The 20,408-nt window shown below is 41.1% G+C and overlaps 8 non-coding genes and 20 pseudogenes across 8 annotated transcripts; all 28 read right to left on the bottom strand.

The window, feature by feature from the left end:
• Positions 1-395: 395 nt before the first annotated feature.
• Positions 396-514, bottom strand: LOC125494283 (5S ribosomal RNA; annotated as a pseudogene).
• A 232-nt stretch (positions 515-746) lies between these two features.
• LOC125494236 (5S ribosomal RNA) lies at positions 747-864 on the bottom strand (annotated as a pseudogene).
• Positions 865-2,354: 1,490 nt separating this feature from the next.
• LOC125494226 (5S ribosomal RNA) lies at positions 2,355-2,473 on the bottom strand. Its single transcript, XR_007270595.1, has one exon. It is a non-coding gene; the product is annotated as a 5S ribosomal RNA (ribosomal RNA).
• Positions 2,474-5,929: 3,456 nt separating this feature from the next.
• On the bottom strand, positions 5,930-6,048 carry LOC125494251 (5S ribosomal RNA; annotated as a pseudogene).
• A 2,163-nt stretch (positions 6,049-8,211) lies between these two features.
• LOC125494282 (5S ribosomal RNA) lies at positions 8,212-8,330 on the bottom strand. Its single transcript, XR_007270630.2, has one exon. It is a non-coding gene; the product is annotated as a 5S ribosomal RNA (ribosomal RNA).
• Positions 8,331-8,559: 229 nt separating this feature from the next.
• On the bottom strand, positions 8,560-8,678 carry LOC125494281 (5S ribosomal RNA; annotated as a pseudogene).
• A 223-nt stretch (positions 8,679-8,901) lies between these two features.
• Positions 8,902-9,021, bottom strand: LOC125494280 (5S ribosomal RNA; annotated as a pseudogene).
• Positions 9,022-9,248: 227 nt separating this feature from the next.
• On the bottom strand, positions 9,249-9,367 carry LOC125494279 (5S ribosomal RNA; annotated as a pseudogene).
• A 225-nt stretch (positions 9,368-9,592) lies between these two features.
• On the bottom strand, positions 9,593-9,711 carry LOC125494278 (5S ribosomal RNA; annotated as a pseudogene).
• A 234-nt stretch (positions 9,712-9,945) lies between these two features.
• LOC125494277 (5S ribosomal RNA) lies at positions 9,946-10,064 on the bottom strand. The gene has a single exon (XR_007270625.2). It is a non-coding gene; the product is annotated as a 5S ribosomal RNA (ribosomal RNA).
• A 229-nt stretch (positions 10,065-10,293) lies between these two features.
• Positions 10,294-10,412, bottom strand: LOC125494276 (5S ribosomal RNA; annotated as a pseudogene).
• Positions 10,413-10,644: 232 nt separating this feature from the next.
• On the bottom strand, positions 10,645-10,763 carry LOC125494275 (5S ribosomal RNA; annotated as a pseudogene).
• A 228-nt stretch (positions 10,764-10,991) lies between these two features.
• On the bottom strand, positions 10,992-11,113 carry LOC125494273 (5S ribosomal RNA; annotated as a pseudogene).
• Positions 11,114-11,341: 228 nt separating this feature from the next.
• Positions 11,342-11,460, bottom strand: LOC125494272 (5S ribosomal RNA; annotated as a pseudogene).
• A 231-nt stretch (positions 11,461-11,691) lies between these two features.
• Positions 11,692-11,809, bottom strand: LOC125494271 (5S ribosomal RNA; annotated as a pseudogene).
• A 573-nt stretch (positions 11,810-12,382) lies between these two features.
• On the bottom strand, positions 12,383-12,504 carry LOC125494269 (5S ribosomal RNA; annotated as a pseudogene).
• A 577-nt stretch (positions 12,505-13,081) lies between these two features.
• LOC125494225 (5S ribosomal RNA) lies at positions 13,082-13,200 on the bottom strand. Its single transcript, XR_007270594.2, has one exon. It is a non-coding gene; the product is annotated as a 5S ribosomal RNA (ribosomal RNA).
• Positions 13,201-15,180: 1,980 nt separating this feature from the next.
• LOC125494235 (5S ribosomal RNA) lies at positions 15,181-15,299 on the bottom strand (annotated as a pseudogene).
• A 228-nt stretch (positions 15,300-15,527) lies between these two features.
• Positions 15,528-15,646, bottom strand: LOC125494229 (5S ribosomal RNA). The gene has a single exon (XR_007270598.1). It is a non-coding gene; the product is annotated as a 5S ribosomal RNA (ribosomal RNA).
• Positions 15,647-16,238: 592 nt separating this feature from the next.
• On the bottom strand, positions 16,239-16,357 carry LOC125494234 (5S ribosomal RNA; annotated as a pseudogene).
• Positions 16,358-16,586: 229 nt separating this feature from the next.
• On the bottom strand, positions 16,587-16,705 carry LOC125494231 (5S ribosomal RNA). Its single transcript, XR_007270600.2, has one exon. It is a non-coding gene; the product is annotated as a 5S ribosomal RNA (ribosomal RNA).
• An 851-nt stretch (positions 16,706-17,556) lies between these two features.
• Positions 17,557-17,675, bottom strand: LOC125494227 (5S ribosomal RNA). Its single transcript, XR_007270596.1, has one exon. It is a non-coding gene; the product is annotated as a 5S ribosomal RNA (ribosomal RNA).
• A 227-nt stretch (positions 17,676-17,902) lies between these two features.
• LOC125494250 (5S ribosomal RNA) lies at positions 17,903-18,021 on the bottom strand (annotated as a pseudogene).
• Positions 18,022-18,424: 403 nt separating this feature from the next.
• Positions 18,425-18,543, bottom strand: LOC125494242 (5S ribosomal RNA; annotated as a pseudogene).
• A 303-nt stretch (positions 18,544-18,846) lies between these two features.
• LOC125494254 (5S ribosomal RNA) lies at positions 18,847-18,965 on the bottom strand (annotated as a pseudogene).
• Positions 18,966-19,193: 228 nt separating this feature from the next.
• LOC125494246 (5S ribosomal RNA) lies at positions 19,194-19,313 on the bottom strand (annotated as a pseudogene).
• Positions 19,314-19,541: 228 nt separating this feature from the next.
• On the bottom strand, positions 19,542-19,660 carry LOC125494237 (5S ribosomal RNA). The gene has a single exon (XR_008969217.1). It is a non-coding gene; the product is annotated as a 5S ribosomal RNA (ribosomal RNA).
• Positions 19,661-19,884: 224 nt separating this feature from the next.
• On the bottom strand, positions 19,885-20,003 carry LOC125494244 (5S ribosomal RNA; annotated as a pseudogene).
• Between the last annotated feature and the right edge of the window lie 405 nt (positions 20,004-20,408).

Raw genomic sequence — 20,408 nt, 5'->3', positions numbered from 1 at the left:
TCTCCCGCCCTCTAAAAAATCCGGCTTCAAACAGGAAAAAAATGAATTTTGCAGAAAAATGGATGCAACACGAGAACTTCAAAAGAGTTCATCCATCCTTGTACTACTCTCTCCTCAGCATGCTTAATTGTGGAGTTCTGATCGGATCCGATGCCTTAGTATTAGTATGATCGCAGCCGTTAACTCACTGTTCGAATTATTTTATATGGCCTTACCCATCCTACCAGTTTTGTACACATCACATCATTCACCCCTTATTATTCGAACGCTCTTTACCCTCGTTTTCAGTGATCTTTTTTCTCAAACCAATTATCTTTTCGAGATCTACATTGTTACCTCCCACCCTCTAGGAAAATCGGCTACAAATGGGACAAAAAGTATATTTTGCAGGAAAAGTGGTGCAATACGAAGACTTCCTAGGAGGTCACCCATCTAAGTACTACTCTCGCCCAAACACGCTTAACTCTAGAATTTTGATGAGATCCGGTGCATTAGTTCTGGTATGATTGCACCAATTAGCTCATTGTTCGAATTTTTTTATCTGGCCTTACCCGTCCTTCCAGGTCTTCACACCTCACCTAACTCAGCCTCGATTATTCGAACGCTCATAACTTCGCGCTCGATTATTCCAGGTCTTCATTGATCTTTTCTTTCAAACCAATTATATTTTCGAGTTTACGTCGTTATCTCCTGCCCTCTAAAAAACATCAACTATAAACAGGAAAAAATATATATTTTGAAGAAAAGGGGTGTAATACGAGGACTCCCAAAAGGTCACCCATCATAGTACTACTCTCGCCCAAACACGCTTAACTGCGGAATTTTGATGGTATCTAGTGCATTAGTGTTGGTATGATTGCACCTTTTAGCTCATTGTTCAAATTTGTTTATATGGCCTTACCTATCCTTATAGGTCTTCTCACCTTACCTCACCCACTCCTCATATTCGAACACTCATAATTTCGCGCTCGACCTCCGTTTCTAGTGATCTTTTCACTAGTGGAAAAATAAGGAAGGGCTGCGCTAAAAAAGGCCCTTAGGGCTGCGCTTTTTGACAGTAGCCTTTTCAATACCATCCCTTCACTTTTTAAGTACGGATGCGCCTTTGAAAAGCGCAGCCCTTCAAGCTTAGAAGGGCTTCGGTTTTTAGGTAAAAGCACAACCCTTCCTACCAAAAAAAAAAATTAAAAAAAAAATAAATTTTTGACATTTTTTTTACTCATATATTAATCTCACATTTTCTGAATTTTAACATTTGCATTAAACTTTAAAGTAAACCATCCAAATCCAAAACTAAAACAGGAAAAAAAAAAATGTTATCACATAATTGCACAAACAGGAACAAAAACTAGAATACAGAAGAACGAAAAAAAAAAACAACGCAAATGAAAAAAAAGGAACAAAAACTAGAATACAGAAGAAAAAAAAATTATAGATCTGAAATATAAGAACATTAATCAAAACAAAGATTAGGAAATTATAGATCTGAAAAGTCAAAAACTGCCTCCAAACATTGACCTAATAATTTTTAAAAATGTAAAACAAAACCCTAATACGTAATTAAGCAAATAATAAAATTCGAAAATACTTAAAATGCCTATTTCGAGCCTTAAACGAACTCGGATGGCTTAAAAAGCTTATATATCACATCATAGCAGTGAGTTTGACTCGTTTGCCCGTTCCGCTTCCAAAAAGGTATCACAATAGGCAATCAGACTCCGTCGGCACGATTAGTGCAAATCATTTCAGGCTTTTTGTCGCGTTTTTGAGAGAGAAAAGGAGGAAAACGAAGGGAGGAGGGATGTGAGAGAGGAGAGAGAAGGAGGAAAAGGAAGGGAGGAGGGATGTGAGAGAGGAGAGAGAAGGAGGAAAAGGAATGAGGGATTATATTTGAAGCCCGCGAATTTATTTTTTCAATTTTTTTTAAGAAGGGTTGCGCTTGTTTTCAAAACGCAACCCTACATAACAGAAGGGTTGCGCCTTTGAAGAAAAGTGCAGCCCTTCACTTAGTAGGGCTGCACTTTTAGAAAAAGCGCAGCCCTTCTGAATGTAAGAAGGGCTGAGAAGGGATGCGCTTTTTCCAAAAGCGCAGCCCTACTAAGTGAATGACTTCGCTTTTCTTCAAAAGCGCTGCCCTTCTGTTATGTAGGGCTGTGCTTTTGAAGAAAAGCGTAGCCCTTCACTAGTAGGGTTGCGCTTATATAAAAAGCGCAGCCCTTCCTACGCAGCCCTTCCTTTTTTTTCCCCTTAGTGTTTTTTTCAAACCAATTATGTTTTTGAGATATACGCCCTCATGTCCCGACCTCTAGAAAAATCAGCTATAAATAGGAAAAGGTATATATTTTGCAGAAAAATGGGTGCAATACGAGGACTTCCCAGAAGGTCACCCATCCTAGTACTACTCTCGCCCAAGCACGCTTAACTTCAAAATTTTGATGGTATCCGGTGCATTAGTGCTAGTATGATTGCACCCGTTAGCTCATTGTTCGAATTTGTTTTTAAGGCCTTACCCATCCTACCAGGTCTACACATCTCACCTCACTCACTCCTAATTATTCGAACGCTCATAACTTCGCAATCGGACCTCTATTTTCAGTAAAAAAATTTTAAACCAATTATCTTTTCGAGATCTACGTCGTTGTCTCCCGCCCTCTAAAAAATCCGGCTTCAAACAGGAAAAAAAAATAATTTTGTAGAAAAAGGGATGCAATGATGTGATTCCGTGGATGGTTCGAACTCTTTTTGTGTTTTTATGAATTTATGAACGAACAACAAGAAAAATAAAATGGATAGGCTCTATATGTTCCCTCAAGAACTAGAGGATCTCTACCTAACCTCGATTAGGAGATGCACATAAACCACGATCTATGTGTTCTTGGTATGACGACCAAAATCATTGAAAACATGCACTTGAGAATCTTTTACTCAAAGCAAACAACCAAATTCGATTTTATTAATGAAACTCGTGTACTTATATATACACGCCTAACACACCCTAAATCTTATCACCCTACTAATAAGATAATCACAGACTAAAAAGTTAAACATAATTTAAAGCACACGCCAAAGATAAAATCCTAACCAACTTAGGATAAGAATTACCATATCTTATCTTATTTGGAGTCCTAACTTGACTCAATGACATAGGAATTAGACTCCAAAATATATATAATAGGATTCCTTTTATCATCACACAACTGAAATTAAATGCCTAATAAGATTAAATTACATAGTCACCTAATAGAACTAGAACACTACGTACGAATCCTAACAGAACTAGGACTCTGGCACAGTCTCGCACAGTGGTTGGCACTGTGTGGTCAACAGTGACCTACGTTTTTGAACTTGATGCTCTCATACGCATCATACTCTCCCTCTTGAAAACGATCCTTATCCTCAAGGGTCTTCTAAGCATGGAACCAAGTCCCTTGACTGCAATGTGGCACAAATCCCGTGTCCCAACAACTCCTTGTACGTATCATAGCCCAACTTCTTCACCACGGTGAATGGCCCTTCGTCCATAGGCTCGTCATACTTATGGTTTACGTGAAGTTTTTGTGCTGCCAAGGACAACCACACATAATCTCCCTCGTCAAAACATGGATCATGGCGCAAGTGAAGCAGTTTTGCGCGCCTTTCCTTCTTGTTGCTAGCCACCTCTAGTACTTCCTCCCTACAAGAACTCAAGCACACATGAGGCTTAGTTACGCCAGCCACACTCGGAAGTTCCCGCGATGCACTAGCACTAGGACTATCCGTAGGCATCACCACACTCTTTGGATGCAAAGGTTTCAATCCTATCTTCTCCCCATCCTTCAAAACTGAATAGCTATTGTCCCTCCCGTGATGTATGACGCTTCTATCCGATTGCCATGGACGCCCCAACAATAATGAACAAGTAGTCATCGGCACCATGTCACACCATAGCTTGTCCATGTAGCCACCAATTCGAAAAGAAACAAGAGCTCTTTTCTTTACCCACACGCCACTCTTATCATCCAACCAACTCAGTTTATAAGGCCTAGGATGGTCTTGTGTAGGTAATTTTACTTCTTCCACCATAGATATGGCACATACATTAGCACATGAACCACTATCCACAATGACGGAAAATAGCTTACCATTGACGAGGCACCTAGTTTGAAACAAGTTTTGCCTTTGCTCATGCTCGTCAGTTTGTTGTGGAGTAGCCATTAAAGTCTGACGCAAGATCAAGCTCTTAGGGATATCTTCAGCTTCAAAAATTGGAGTTCCTTGCCAAAATCCCTCGTCCACAACATCCTCCAATTTGTCCTTCTCCCTCTCAAACCCAACAACCGCCATGAAGGCTTGGTGATCCTTGATGGAAACTAAGACTCTATTGGGACATTCTCGTTGCAAATGACCAAAGCCCTTACACTTGAAACACATCTTCTCCTTCATAGTTTGCTGCCCTTGCGTCAAAGTTGGAGCCTTCTTTGAGCCTTGAGTGCCGAAGTCAGATGCAACAACCTCCTCACTTCTAGCCCTAGATGCAACGTCCCCCACCTTTGTGCTCTCCACCCTTGGCGCCACTACTCCACTTCCCTATCTAGACTTAGGTTCTTGCTGCCTTTCAACCTTCTTGGCCAACAAGCACAAGTCATCAAACGTATCATATGGATGGAGTTCCACCAAATCAGCAATCTTCTTCTTGAGACCAATTAGAAACTTGGCGGATTTTTGCTCATCCTCATCCTTGCAATCACATGCAAGCCATAGCCTTTCAAACTCCGAAATATAGGACTCCACACTCAGTTGATTTTGCTGTAAAGAGTTCAACTTGATGAAGAGTTCCTGCTTATAAGTCCTAGGTACAAAGCGTTTCCTCATCTTTGCACGCAAATCTGTCCAAGTGACTAACTCCTTCTTCCCTTCTACGCCTATTTTGATAATTATCAAGCCAATCACTAGCATATTCCGTCACCTCAATATAGCATGATCAAAACGCTTGTAGTCACCCATGTTCTTATGATCAAATAGGCGAGTGATACGCCTCTCCCAATTCAAAAACGAATCAGGGCCTTTTAGTCCATTAAACTCCGGAAGATCTCCAAAATAACATCCCTCCGTGGATCCGTTCCACTGTCTCCCATGATAACCTCCGATTGTTTGGCTCGCTCTGACTTCGTTACTGATAGGAATGGGCTGAATTTTTTACACAACGTATCCCTGTATGTTAGCTATCCACAGAACAAAAAATCGTACAATTTGGCCACCTGACACGCCCTCACGTGCCGTCACAATGCACACTGCTCTGATACCACTTGATGTGATTCCGTGGATGGTTCGAACTCTTTTCGTGTTTTTATGAATTTATGAACGAACAACAAGAAAAATAAAATGGATAGGCTCTATATGTTCCCTCAAGAACTAGATGATCTCTACCTAACTCGATTAGGAGATGCACATAAACCACGATCTTTGTTTTGGTACGACGACAAAATCAATGCAAACATGCACTTGACAATCTTTTACTCAAAGGAAACAACCAAATCCGATTTTATTAATGAAACTCGTGTAGTTATATATACACGCCTAACACACCCTAAATATTATCACCCTACTCATACGATAATCACAAACTAAAAAGATAAACATAATTTAAAGCACACGCCTAAGATAAAATCCTAACCAACTTAGGATAAGAATTACCATATCTTATCTTATTTGGACTCCTAACTTGACTCAATGACAAAGGAATTAGACTCCTAAATATAATAGGATTCCTTTTATCATCACACAACTGAAATTAAACGCCTAATAAGATTAAATTACATAGTCTCCTAACAGAACTAGAACACTACGTACGAATCCTAACAGAACTAGGACTCTAGCACAGTCTCGCACAATGGTTGGCAATGTCTTGTCAACAGTGACCTACGTTTTCGAACTTGATGCTCTCATACGCATCATGCAACATGAGAACTTCAAAAGAGGTCATCCATCCTTGTACTACTCTCTCCTGAGCATGCTTAATTATGGAGTTCTAATGGGATCCGATGCCTTAGTACTAGTATGATCGTAGCCGTTAAGTCACTGTTCGAATTATTTTATATGGCCTTACCCATCCTACCAGTTTTGTACACATCACATCATTCACCTTTTATTATTCGAACGCTCATTACTTCACGCTTGGATCTCCGTTTTCAGTGATCTTTTTTCTCAAACCAATTATGTAATAGCCCTGTTTTTAAGAATGTTTATTTAGAAGTTAATTATATATATTAAGTTAATTATGTACCGAAAATTCTTATTTTATTTGTGATGTGGAATGTGAATTATATTGTCATGTTCGTAAAATATATATGTATTTAATTTTATGGTGTTATTATTGATATGTTTTGGATTTTAAGTTTAAGTTGAGTGGTATTTGGCCCAAATAGGAAGTCAAAGTCGGTCTTGCACCCCCCCTTTTGTCGGTTAAGTTAAACAAAACCCAAACCCATTTCCCCTCTCTCTCTCCTGTGTCCTCTGTTCTCCCTAAACCCCTAAAACTGAAAAACACCAAACCCGTGAAACTCTCTCGCTGACCTTCGCATGTGGGTCGCCGGCGAATCCAGGCTTGTCGGAGTTTCCCCCTTGTCGGTACTGTTGATGTTATCGTTTTCTCTCTCCTCCTCTGTTTCGTTGCTGTTGTTGTTTTTAGCGGTGCTGCCGCTCAGTCTTCAAGTCGGTTCGTGGTGGTTGCGCCACCGCGGCTGGTGTCGTTGTTGTGGTTGTTTTGTTGATACTGCTCCTGCTTTGCGTCGCACCACGGCACGGGGAAACGCCGGAGCTCTGCTCCCTTGTTTGTCCCTGCTCAACAGAGTAGAGGTATAATATACTTTTCCCTTTTTGTTTCTGATTTTCTATTTGTAAATTAAGCCAAGTTGTTGTTGTGGTTTGTTGTTGTTGTAGGTTATGTTGTTCTATTATTCTATTGTTCTTGTTGTACTGCGATGTTGTTAGCGTTGTTATTACGTTGTTGTTAGTGTTATTGTTTGTGGTGGATGTTGTCAAGTTGTTGTTGTTGTTTGTTGTTGCTGGGCTATTGTTGTTTTAGTTGTGGAGTTGTTGGTGGTGGTGATGGGTGGTTGTTGTTGTGCTGTTGTTGACGATGCCTTGTGGTGGGTTTCATTAGGTTTTGTTCTGGGATTTAGTTCGATCGGTGTAGTAGGTTGTTTAAAGAAAGGTTAATTAGACTAGTTTCTTTTATTGAGAATTTGTGAGAATGGTTAGTAATTAGTCTTGTTATTATTTTGAGGTTAATGTTGGAGGATTATTATGAATTTCAAGAGAGTTGATGGAGTTGTGAAGCTCTCAAAGTTCTATTATGTCGGAGCTAGGGAATGGTTCTGCGTATGAGGTAACTTTTATGTTCAGTAAAATGTATTACTCATGCCCCTGTGTGTGTGTGGATCTCTATTCTATTTTTGATACTTAAGTTCGTACTATGGCCATAGTTATGAATGTGATGTTATGAGTTGATTCCGGAAATGTTATTCGATGAATATGAATACAAAAACTATTTGGTTGGCTTAGTTTATGAACTGAAAATAGAAAGTGGACAAGGTATGAGTGGAGGATGGTTACTCTTTTGACCTGATACGATCGGCTATGCTCCATAACGAACCTTGGGGGTAGTATTGCTGGGTTCCATAACGAACCTTGGAGGCAGCGTTTGTCCAAAGCTCGTACTTGCCACTAATTTGTTTAAGAGAGTGAACTATGCCAGCGGTGTAACGAGATGAAAATGATTTGAGAAATAAAATGTTTATAACGGGCTGAAATAAAGGTTACGAGTTTTCCACTCATTTTGGAATTTTGTATGTTTTGTATTATCTCCATGAATTTGCAGGTTTGGTATCAAGAGCTCGAGAATGGAAGTGAAGCGAGATTTTGATGTCGTCGTAGATTAAGGATTGAGATTGTATTTTAGATAGTTGGTGTGAGATTAGTTTTCGATATTTCGTACGTTGTACATAATATTTGGGAATATTAGTTGAGATATTGGTGTAATTAAGGATATTTTTCCACTGCAAAGTTAATTAATTTAAGAGTTAATTCTAGTTTATGGTTGTTAAGAGTGTTTCATTAGCAGCTCGGAAGAGTGGGCTATTACAAATTATCTTTTCGAGATTTACGTCGTTACCTCCCGCCCTCTAGGAAAATCGGCTACAAATGGGACAAGAAGTATATTTTGTAGAAAAAGGGGTGCAATACGAGGACTTCCTAGGAGGTCACCCATCCTAGTACTACTCTCGCCCAAACACGCTTAACTCCGGAATTTCGATGGGATCCGGTGCATTAGTGCTAGTATGATTGCACCGTTAGCTCATTGTTCGAATTTCTTTATATGGCCTTACCCGTCCTTCCAGATCTTCACAGCTCACCTAACTCACTCCTGATTATTCGAACGCTAATAACTTCGCGCTCGGACCTCTGTTTTCATTGATCTTTTCTTTCAAACCAATTATCTTTTCGAGATCTACGTTGTTATCTCCAGCCCTCTAAAAAATATCAGTTATAAACATGAAAAAATATATATTTTCCAGAAAAGGTGTGTAATACGAGGACTTCCCAAAAGGTCACCCATCCTAGTACTACTCTCGCCCAAACACGCTTAACTGCGGAATTTTGATGGTATTCGGTGCATTAGTGCTGGTTTGATTGCACTCATTAGCTCATTGTTCAAATTTGTTTATATTGCCTTACATATCCTTATAGGTATTCTCACCTCACACACTCCTCATTATTCGAACGCACATAATTTCGCACTCAGACCTCCATTTCTGTGATCTTTTCTTTCAAACCAAGTATCTTTTCGAGATCTACGTTGTTGTCTCCCACCCTCTAGAAGAATCGGCTCCAAACGCGGAAAAAAATGAATTGTGCAACAAAAGGGGGCTAACATGAGGACTTCCTAGGATGTCACCCATCCTAGTAATACTCTCACCCAAGCACACTTAACTGCGGAGTTTTGATGGGATCCGGTGCATTAGTGCTGGTATGATCGCACCCGTTAACTCACTGTTTGAATTAGTTTATATGGCTTACCCATCCTTCTAGTTTTTCACACCTCACCTCACTCACCCTAATTATTCGAACGCTCATAATTTCGCGTTAGGACCTTAGTATTCAATGATCATTTTTTTCAAACCAATCATCTTTCCGAGATCTACGACATTGTTTCCCGTACTCTAGAAAAATCGTCTTCGAATAGGAAAAGAATTAATTTCGCAGAGAAAGAGGTGCAACACGAGGACTTCCTAAAAGGTCACCCATCCTGGTACTACTCTCCTCCAAGCTCGCTTAACCGCAGAGTTCTAATTCGATCCGATGCATTAGTGCTGGTATGATCACACTCGTTAACTTACTGTTCGAATTAGTTTATATGGTCTTTTCCATCCTTCGAGTTTTTCACACCTCACTCACTCACCCCAGATTATCCGAAAGCTCATAACTTCGCGCTCCGACCTCCGTTTTGATTTTTTTTTTTCAAATCAATTATCTTTTTGAGATCTATGTCGTCCTTTCCTGTTCTCTAGAAAAATTGGATTCAAACGGGAAAAAAATGAATTTTCGAAAAATAAGGGTGCAACACGAGGACTTCCTTGGAGGTCACCCATCCTAGTACTACTCTCGCCCAAGCACGCTTAACTGGGGAGTTCTGATTCGATTTGGTGGATTAGTGCTGGTATGATTACACCCGTTAACTCACTATTCTAATTAGTTTATATGGTCTTACCCATCTTTCTAGTTTTTCACATCTAACCTTACTCACCCCTTATTATCCGAACGCACATAACTTCGCGCTCGGACCTCCGTTTTTAGTGATCTTTTTTTTTCAAACCAATTATCTTTTCGAGATAGCTCTACGTCGTCATCTCCCGTCCTCTCCAAAAATCAGCAATAAACAGGAAAAAATATATATTTTGCAGAAAAGGGGTACAATACGAGGACTTCCCAGGAGGTCACCCATCCTAGTACTACTCTCGCCCAAGCACGCTTAACTCCGGAATTTTGATGGGATCCGGTGCATTAGTGCTGGTATGATTGCACCCGTTAGCTCATTGTTCGAATTTTTTATATGGCCTTACCCATCCTTCCGGGTCTTCACACCTCACCTAACTCACTCCCGATTATTCGAACGCTAATAACTTCGCGCTCGGACCTCTGTTTTCATTGATCTTTTTTTTCTAACCAATTATCTTTTCGAGATCTACGTTGTTATCTCCTTCCCTCTAAAAAACATCAGCTATAAATAGGATAAAATATATACTTTGTAGAAAAGGGGTGTAATACGAGGACTTCCCAAAAGGTCACCCATCCTAGTACTACTCTCGCCCAAACACGCTTAACTCCAGAATTTTGATGGTATTCAGTGTGTTAGTACTGGTATGGTTGCACTCGTTAGCTCATTGTTCAAATTTGTTAATATGCCCTTACCTATCCTTATAGGTCTTTTCACCTCACCTCACCTCACCCACTCCTCATTATTTGAACGCTCATAATTTCGCACTCGGACCTCCATTTCTGTGATCTTTTCTTTCAAACCAATTAACTTTTCGAGATCTACGTTGTTGTCTCCCGCCCTCTGGAAGAATCGGCTCCATATGGGTAATAATGAATTGTGCAACAAACGGGGGGTAACACAAGAACTTCCTTAGATGTCACCCATCCTAGTACTACTCTCGCCCAAGCACACTTAACTGCGGACTTTTGATGGGATCTGGTGCATTAGTGTTGTTATGATCGCATCTGATAACTTACTGTTTGAATTAGTTTATATGGCTTACCCATCCTTCCAGTGCTCTCATGCCTCACCTCACTCACCCCTAATTATTCGAACGCTCATAATTTCGCATTAGGACCTCAGTTTTCAATGATTTTTTTTTCAAACCAATTATATTTTCGAGATCAACGTCATTGTTTCCCGTACTCTAGAAAAATCTGCTTCCAACTCGAAAAAAATTTATTTTGCAGAGAAAGAGGTGCAACACGAGGACTTCCTAGATAGTCATCCATCCTAGTACTACTCTCGGCCTCCAAGCACGCTTAACTGCGGAGTTCTGATTCGATCTGATGCATTAGTACTGGTATGATCGCACCCGTTAACTCACTGTTCGAATTAGTTTATATGGTCTTACCCATCCTTCCAGTTTTTCACACCTCACCTCACTCACCCCTGATTATTCGAACGCTCATAACTTCGCGCTCGGACCTCCGTTTTGAGTGATTTTTTTTTCAAACCAATTATCTTTTGGAGTCTATGTCGTCCTTTCCCGTTCTCTAGAAAAATTGGATTCAAACGGGAAAAAAAATGAATTTTGCAAAAACAAGGGTGCAACACGAGGACTTCCTTGGAGGTCACCCATCCTAGTACTACTCTCGCCCAAGCACGCTTAACTGGGGAGTTCTGATTCGATATGGTGGATTAGTGCTAGTATGATTGCACCTATTAACTCACTATTATAATTAGTTTATATGGTCTTACCCATCTTTCCAGTTTTTCACATCTAACCTTACTCACCCCTTATTATCCGAACGCTCATAACTTCGCGCTTAGACCTCCATTTTTAGTGATCTTTTTTTTTTCAAACGAATTAGCTTTTCGAGATCTACGTCGTCATCTCCCGCGCTCTAGAAAACTCAGCTATAAACAGAAAAAATATATATTTTGCAGAAAAAGGGGTGCAATTCAAAGACTTCCCAGGGGTCACCCATCCTAGTACTACTCTCGCCCAAGCACGCTTAAGTCTGAAATTTTGATGGGATCCGGTGCATTAGTGCTGGTATAATTGCAGTCGTTAGCTCATTGTTCAAATTTGTCAATATGGCCTTACCTATCCTTATAGGTCTTCTCACCTCACCTCACCCACTCCTCATTATTCGAACGCTCATAATTTCGCACTCGGACCTCCATTTCTGTGATCTTTTCTTTCAAACCAATTAACTTTTCGAGATCTATGTTGTTGTCTCCCGCCCTCTGGAATAATCGCCTACATATGGGTAAAAATGAATTGTGCAACAAACGGGGGCCAACACGAGGAAATCCTTAGATGTCACCCATCCTAGTACTACTCTCGCCCAAGCACACTTAACTGCGGACTTTTGATGGGATCTGGTGCATTAGTGTTGTTATGATCGCACCTGATAACTTACTATTTGAATTAGTTTATATGGCTTACCCATCCTTCCAGTTTCTCACACCTCACCTCACTCACCCCTGATTATTCGAACGCTCATAATTTCGCGCTAGGACCTCAGTTTTCAATTATCTTTTTTTCAAACCAATTATCTTTTTGAGATCAACGTCATTGTTACCCGTACACTAGAAAAATCTGCTTCCCACTGGAAAAAAATTAATTTTGCAGAGAAAGAGGTGCAACACGAGGGCTTCCTAGAAGGTCACCCATCCTAGTACTACGCTCGGCCTCCAAGCACGCTTAACTGCGGAGTTATGATTCGATCCGATGCATTAGTACTGGTATGATTGCACTCGGTAACTTAGTGTTTGAATTAGTTTATATGGTCTCACCTATCCTTCCAGTTTTTCACACCTCACCTCACTCACCCCAGATTATTCGAACGCTTATAACTTCGCGCTAGGACCTCCATTTTGAGTGATTTTTTTTTCAAACCAATTATCTTTTGGAGATCTATGCCGTCCTTTCTCGTTCTCTAGAAAAATTGGATTCAAACGGGAAAATAATGAATTTTGCAAAAACAGGGGTACAACACGAGGACTTCCTAGGAGGTCTCCCACCTAATACTACACTCGCACAAGCACACTTAATTGGGGAGTTCTAATTCGATATGGTGGATTAGTGCTGGAATGATTGCACCCGTTAACTTATTATTCTAATTAGTTTATATGGTCTTACCCATCTTTCCAGTTTTTCACATCTAACCTCACTTACCCCTTATTATCCGAACGCTCATAACTTCGCGCTCGGACCTTCGTTTTTAGTGATCTTTTTTTTTCAAACCAATTATCTTTTCGAGATCTACGTCGTTATCTCCCGCCCTCTAGAAAAATCAGCTATAAACGGGAAAAAATATATATTTTGCAGAAAAAGGGGTGCAATACGAGGACTTCCCAGGAGGTCACCCATCCTAGTATTACTCTCGCCCAAGCACTCTTAACTTCTGAATTTTGATGGTATCCGGTGCATTAGTGCTAGTATAATTGCACCCGTTAGCTCATTGTTCGAATTGTTTTATATGGCCTTACCCATCCTACCAGGTCTTCACATCTCACCTCACTCACTCCTGATTATTCGAACGGCTCATAACTTCGCACTCGGACCTCAGTTTTCAGTGATTTTTTTTTAAACCAATAATCTTTTTGAGATCTACGTTGTTGTCTCCATGCCTGTAAGAAATTCGGCTCCAAACAGGGATGCAACCCGAGAACTTCCAAAGAGGTCACACATCCTTGTACTACTCTCTCCTCATAATATCTCTCAATCTATCAATTGTTTTGATGCAATTGAAATTGGAAGTGATAGCGTGTTCCAAGAGCTTTCCAACGAAAGGTCATATGCCCGATTCCGTTGAGAAACGAGAAAGTTATGACAGTTTTACGAAGAACTAACGAAATTGTTTTCGTCCTGCGCCCCTCCCTGGCAGGTTGAGTGGATCTCGTACGGTCGGGCGCGCAAGCACTTCTATAGAACTATGTTCCGCCGGGTCGGGTGGAAGTCGCCCGGGCTGGTTGGCGAATTACGCAGAAAACACGTTTTAAGCCGCTGAGTATAAATAGGTTATTTTAACCTAGGTTTTAGACTACGAAAAACACTCTATTCTCTCTGTAAGCTGTTCTCATTTCATAATAAAATATTCTCTCTCCTCACCATGCTTAACTGTGGAGTTCTGATGGGATCTGATGCCTTAGTATTAGTATGATCGCAGCCGTTAACTCACTGTTCGAATTATTTTGGAAAAATGGATAAGAATACCCCCAACTTTAGCCCGTCCGTTTTTAATAACCCCAACTTTGAGTTATTTTCAAATACCCCCAACAATTGGGGAGGTCCGCTAAAAATACACCCCTGACCTAAAACAACCGGTTTAGCGGTTAATGTCACGTGTCATGCTCTTATTGGTTTTACTTAATTTTTTTGTTTTTCTTTTTTATCATCCCACTCTTACCATTTTCTACTCCCACCCCTCCCCTTCCTCCCCCTCCTCAACCACCAGTCCCCCTCCCCTTCCTCTTCTCTCTCCTCTCTTTTTCTCCATTTTCTCTACAATTACATGATATCGTTTTTGCTCTATAATTTCCATTATACAAGCACACAAATAACATCCAGCAAATTCTACACTAAACCCAAACCAAGGTTGCTTCTTTCATACTACATAATCAGATTAAAAACCCTTTTCAGACATAACCAATAAAATTAATACAATCAAATTTTCAAGTTATAAAAATAGAAAATTATTTGCAGAAAATCCACAAATTTCCTGCTTCCTTGCGCATTCAGACACACCTCACCCTAATAAACCCCATAATCAAAATTAAAATTACACCATTTCGACGGAGATAGTGAAAAGTGAAGCTGATGATAGTAATTGCGGCGATGTCGATGATCTTGAACGTGTTTGTCTGGAGAAGAGCATAGGGGGTTCGACAGGGTTAGGGGAGGGGGTTTCGACGGGGGGTTAGGGGAGGGGGGCTGGGGTGTGGGAGGGTGGTAGTGGGGTAAGGGAAGGTGGCAGTTGGTAGTTGGGGGGATGAGCAGAGGAGGGGGTGGGGGTGGGAATTTTGGTTTACAAAAGCTAAGATAGAAAATAAAAGAGAAATAAAAAATAAAAAAAATTACCTTGTTAATAGGTATCAGGTCATCTGGGTGCCTTTTTAGCGGATCCCTTCAATAGTTGGGGGTATCTAAAAATAAATCAAAGTTGGGGGTATTAAAACCGGACTGTCCAAAGCTAGGGGTATTCTGATCCATTTTTACAATTATTTTATATGGCCATACCCATCCTACCAGTTTTGTACACATCGTGTCATTCACCCCTTATTATTTGAACGCTCATTACTTTGCGCTTGGACCTCCATTTTCAGTGATCTTTTTTCTCAAACGAATTATCTTATCGAGATCGACGTCGTTATCTCCCGCCCTCTAGAAAAATCGGCTACAAATGGGACAAAAAGTATATTTTGCAGGAAAAGGGGTGTAATACGAGGACTTCCTAAGAGGTCACCCAAACTAGTACTACTCTCGCCCAAGCAAGCTTAACTCCGGAATTTTGATGGGATCCGGTACATTGGTGCTGGTATGATTGCACCCGTTAGCTCATTGTTCGAATTTTTTATATGGCCTTACCCATCCTTCCAGGTCTTCACACCTTACCTAACTCACTCCCGATTATACGAACACTCATAACTTCGCGCTCGGACCTCCGTTTTCATTGATCTTTTCTGTCAAACCAATTATCTTTTCGAGATCTACGTCGTTGTCTCATGCCGTCTAGAAAAATCGGCTCAAGAAGGGGAAAAAACGAATTGTGTAGAAAATGGGATGCAACACGAGGACTTCCTAGGAGGTCACCCATCCTAGTACTACTCTCGCCCAAGCACGCTTAACTGCAGAGTTCGAATGCGATTAGGTGAATTAGTGGTGGTATGATCGCACCCGTTAACGCGGTGTTTGAAATATTTTATATGGCTTACTCATCCTTCTAGTTTCTCACACCTCACCTCGCTCACCCCTGATTATTCGGACGCTCATAACTTCGCCCTCTAGAAAAATCGACTCCAAATGGGAAAAAAAATGAATTATGCAAAAATAGGGGTGAAACACGAGGACTTCCTAGGAGGTCACCCATCCTAGTACTACTCTTTCCCAAGCACGCTTAACTGCGGAGTTCTGATGGGATGCAAAAATAGGGGTGAAACACGAGGAGTTCCTAGGAGGTCACCCATCCTAGTACTACTCTTTCCCAAGCACGCTTAACTGCGGAGTTGTCATAACTCTTTCCCAAGCACTCTTTCCCGTCACCCATTAACTCACTATTAAAATTACTTTATATGGGCTTACCCATCCTTCCAATTTTTCACAGCTCGGCCAACTCACCCCTAATTATTCATACACTCATATGTTCGCGTTAACTCCTCCGTTTTCAGTGATCTTTTTTTTCGAAACCTTTTTGAGATCTACGTCGTTGTCGCCCGCCCTCTAAAAAAATAAGCTTCATATAGGAAAAAAAAAACTCAATTTGTAGAAGTAAGGGTGCCACACGAGGACTACTAAGGAGGTCGCCCAACCTAGTACTATTCTCACCCAAGCACACTTAACTGTAGAGTTCTAATGTGATCCAGTGCATTAGTGCTGGTATGATCGCACCCGTTAACTCACTACTCGAATTCGTTTATATGGTCTTACCTATCCTTCCAGCTTCTCACCCGTCACCTCACACACCCTTGATTTTTCGAACGCTCATAAGTTTGCGCTCGGACCTCTGTTTTCAGGGATCTTTTTTCTTTAAACCAATTATGTTTTCGAGATCTACGTCGTTGTTTCCCGTACTGTAGAAAAATAGGCTTCAAACGGGAAAAAAAATTTTTTGCAGAAAACGGGGTGCAACACGGGGTCTTCCCATGAGGTCACCCATCCTAGTACTACTCTTGCCTAAGCACGCTTCACAGCGGAGTTATGATGGGATCTGGTGCATTAGTGCTAGTATGATAGCACTCGTTAACTCTCTTTTCAAATTAGTTTTAAAGGTCTTTCCCATCCTTCCGGTTTTTCACACCTCACCTGACTCACCCCTGATTAATCGAACGCTTATAACTTCGCGGTCGGACCTCCATTTTCAGTGCTCTTTTTTTTTTTAAATCAATTATATTTTCGAGATTTATGTTGTTATTTCCCGTCCTCTAGAAAAATCGGCTTTAAACGGGAAAATAAAAATCGGCTTTCGAGATCTATGTTGTTGTTACCCATCCTAGTACTTCTCTCACCTAAGCACGCTTTACTACGGTGTTTTGATGGGATCTGGTGCATTAGTGTCATATGATCGCACCCGTCAACTCACTGTTCGAATTTGTTTATATGGCCTTACCCATCTTTCCAGTTCTTCACACCTCACTCACCCATGATTATTCGAACGCTAATAACTTTGCTCTCGGACCTCCGTTTTCAGTGATTTTTTTTCAAACCAAATATCTTTTCGAGATCTACATCGTTGCCTCCCTCCCTCTAGAAAAATCGGATTCAAACTTGAAAAAAAAATAATTTTGCAGTAAAAGGGGTGCAATACGAGGACTTCCTAGGAGGACACCCATCCTAGTACTACTCTCGCCCAAGCAAGTTGTACTGCGCATTAGACCTGGTATTATTACACCCGTTAGCTTATCCTTCCAGGTCTTCACACCTCACCTCACTCACTCCTAATTATTCAAACGCTCATAACTGCGTGCTCGGACCTCTGTTTTCAGTGATCTTTTCTTACAAACCAATTATCTTTTTGAGATTTACGTCGTTGTCTCCCGCCCTCTAGCAAAATCAGCTCCAAACAAGAAAAAAGATGAATTGTGCAGAAAAAGGGGTGAAACACGAGGACTACCTAAGAGGTCACCCATCCTGGTACTACTCTCGCCCAAGCACGTTTAACTGCGGAATTCTGATGGGATCCGCTGCATTCGGGCTGGTATGATCACACCCGCTAACTCACTGTTCGAATTTGTTTATATGGCTTACCCATCCTTCCAGTTTCTCACACGTCACCTCACTCACCCCTGATTATCTGAACGCTCATAACTTCGCGGTCGGACCTCAGTTTTCAATGATCTTTGTTTTCTAACCAATTATCTTTTTGAGATCTACGTCGTTATTTTTCATCCTCTAGAAAAATCGGCTTGAAACGGGAAAATTTTTTTTTTGCAGAATAAGGGGTGTAACACGAGGACTTCCCAGGAGGTCACCCATCCTAGTAGTACTCTTGCCTAAGCACGCTTCACTGTGGTGTTCTGATGGGATCGGCTGCATTACTGCTGGTATGGTCGCAATTCTTGACTCATTGTTCGAATTTGTTTATATGGGCTTACGCATCTTTCTACTTCTTCACACCTCACTCACCCATGATTATTTGAACGATCATAAGTTCGCGCTCGGACCTCCGTTTTAAGTGATCTTTTTTTAAAACAAACTATCTTTTCCTGATGTACGTCTTTGTGTCCTGCCTTCTAGAAAAATTGGTTCCAAATGGGAAAAACAATTTATGCAGGAAAAGGGGTGGAACACGAGGGCTTCCTAGGTGGTATTTTTTGCTGGTATGATCACACCCCTTAACTTCGCACTCGATCCTTCATTTTCAGTGATCTTTTTTTCAAACCAATTATCTTTCTACGTCATTATCTCCCGCCCTCTAGAAAAATCAAATACAAACGAGAAAAAAAAATTTGATAGAAAAAAGGGTTCAATACAAGCGCTTCCAAGGAGGTCACCCATCCTAGTACTACTCTCGCCCAAGCATGCTTAATTGCGGAATTTTGATGGGATCCGGTGCATTAATCCTGGCATAATTGCACCAGTTAGTACTACTCTCGCCTAAGCACGCTTCACAACGGTGTTCTGATGGGATCTGTTTCATTAGAGTTGGTATGATCGCAGCAGTTAACTCACTGTTCGAATTTTCTTATATTGGCTTACCCATCTTTCAAGCTCTTCACACCTCACTCACCCATGATTATTTAAACGCTCATAACTTCGCCCTCGAACCTCCGTTTTCAGTGATCTTTTTTTAAAACCAATTATCTATTCAAGGTCTACGTTGTTGTCAACCACCCTCTAGAAAAATCGACCCCAAACGAGAAAAAAGAATTCGACAGAAAAAGAGGTGGAACACGAGGACTTCCCAGGATGTCACCCATCCTAGTACTACTCTCGCCCAAGCATGCTTCACTACGGTGTTCTGATAGGATAGGGTGCATTACTGCTTGTATGGTTGCACACGTTGACTCACTTTTCGAATTTGTTTATATGGCCTTACCCATCCTTCGAGGTTTTCATACCTCACCTCACCCACTATTAATTATTCGAACGCTCATAACTTCGTATTGGGACCTCCGTTTTCAGTGATCTTTTCTTTCAAACCAATTATATTTTTGTGATCTATGTCGTTGTCTCCCTCCCTTTAAAAAATCAACTCCAAACAGGAAAAAAAATGAATTGTGCATAAAAGGGGTGACACAACGAGCACTTCCTAGGAGCTCACCCATCCTAGTACTACTCTCGCCTAAGCACGTTTAACTGCGGTGTTCTTATGGGATCCGCTGCATTAGTGCTAGTATGATCAGACGCGTTAAGTCACTGTTTGAATTTGTTTATATGGCTTACCCATCCTTCTAGTTTCTCACAGCTCACCTCACTCACCCATGATTTTCGAACGCTCAAAACTTTGCGATCGAACCTTAGTTTTCAATGATCTTTGTGTTCTAACCAATTATCTTTTTGAGACCTACGTCGTTATTTTTTGTCCTCTAGAAAAATCGGCTTCAAACGGGAAAAAAAATGAATTTTGCAGAAAAAGGGGTGCAACACGAGGACTTCCCAGGAGGTCACCCATCCTAGTACTACTCTCGCCCAAGCACGCTTCACTATAGTGTTCTGATGGGATCAGGTGCATTACTGCTGGTATGGTCGCACTCGTTGACTCACTCTTAGAATTTGGTTATATGGGCTTACGCATCTTTCCAGTTCTTCACACCTCACTCACCCATGATTATTCGAACGCTCATAACTTCGCGCTCAGACATCCGTTTTAAGTGGTCTTTTTTTTAAACCAATTATCTTTTCGTGATCGACGTCGTTGTCTCCCGCCCCTTAGAAAAATTGAATCCAAACGGGAAAAAAAATAAATTCTGCAGAAATAGGGGTATGACACGAGGACTTCCCACGACGTCATCCATCCTAGTACTACTTTCGCCTAAGCACGCTTCACTGCGGTGTTCTGATGCGATCTGGTGCATTAATACTGGTATGATCGCACCCGTTAACTCACTGTTCGAATTTGTTTATATGGGGTTACCCATCTTTCCAGTTCTTCACACCTCACTCACCCATAATTATTCGGACGCTCATAACTTCGCGCTCGAACCTCCGTTTTTGGTGATCTTTCTTTCAGACCAATTATCTTTTCGAGAACTACGTCGTTGTCTCCCTCCCTCTAGAAAAATAGGCTCCAACCGGGAGAAAAATGAATTATACAGAAAAAGGGGTGGAAGACGAGGACTTCCCATGAGGTCACTGGCAGGGCAAGATCTTGACACTCGGGATGTCGTTAAAGCCCAAGGATCCCCTCCAAATTACAATTTATAAAACACCTATACACAACCCACTAACAAGTAGCAAGGGCAAGCAAGGGATCGAACCCAAGGGAGAAACGGCAGTCAACAC

This window comes from Beta vulgaris, chromosome 4 (genome assembly GCF_026745355.1).
Source record: "Beta vulgaris subsp. vulgaris cultivar EL10 chromosome 4, EL10.2, whole genome shotgun sequence".
NCBI lineage: Eukaryota > Viridiplantae > Streptophyta > Magnoliopsida > Caryophyllales > Amaranthaceae > Beta > Beta vulgaris.
The sequence above is the reverse complement of the archived record's forward strand: the minus strand, read 5'-3'. Positions and strand labels throughout refer to the sequence as shown.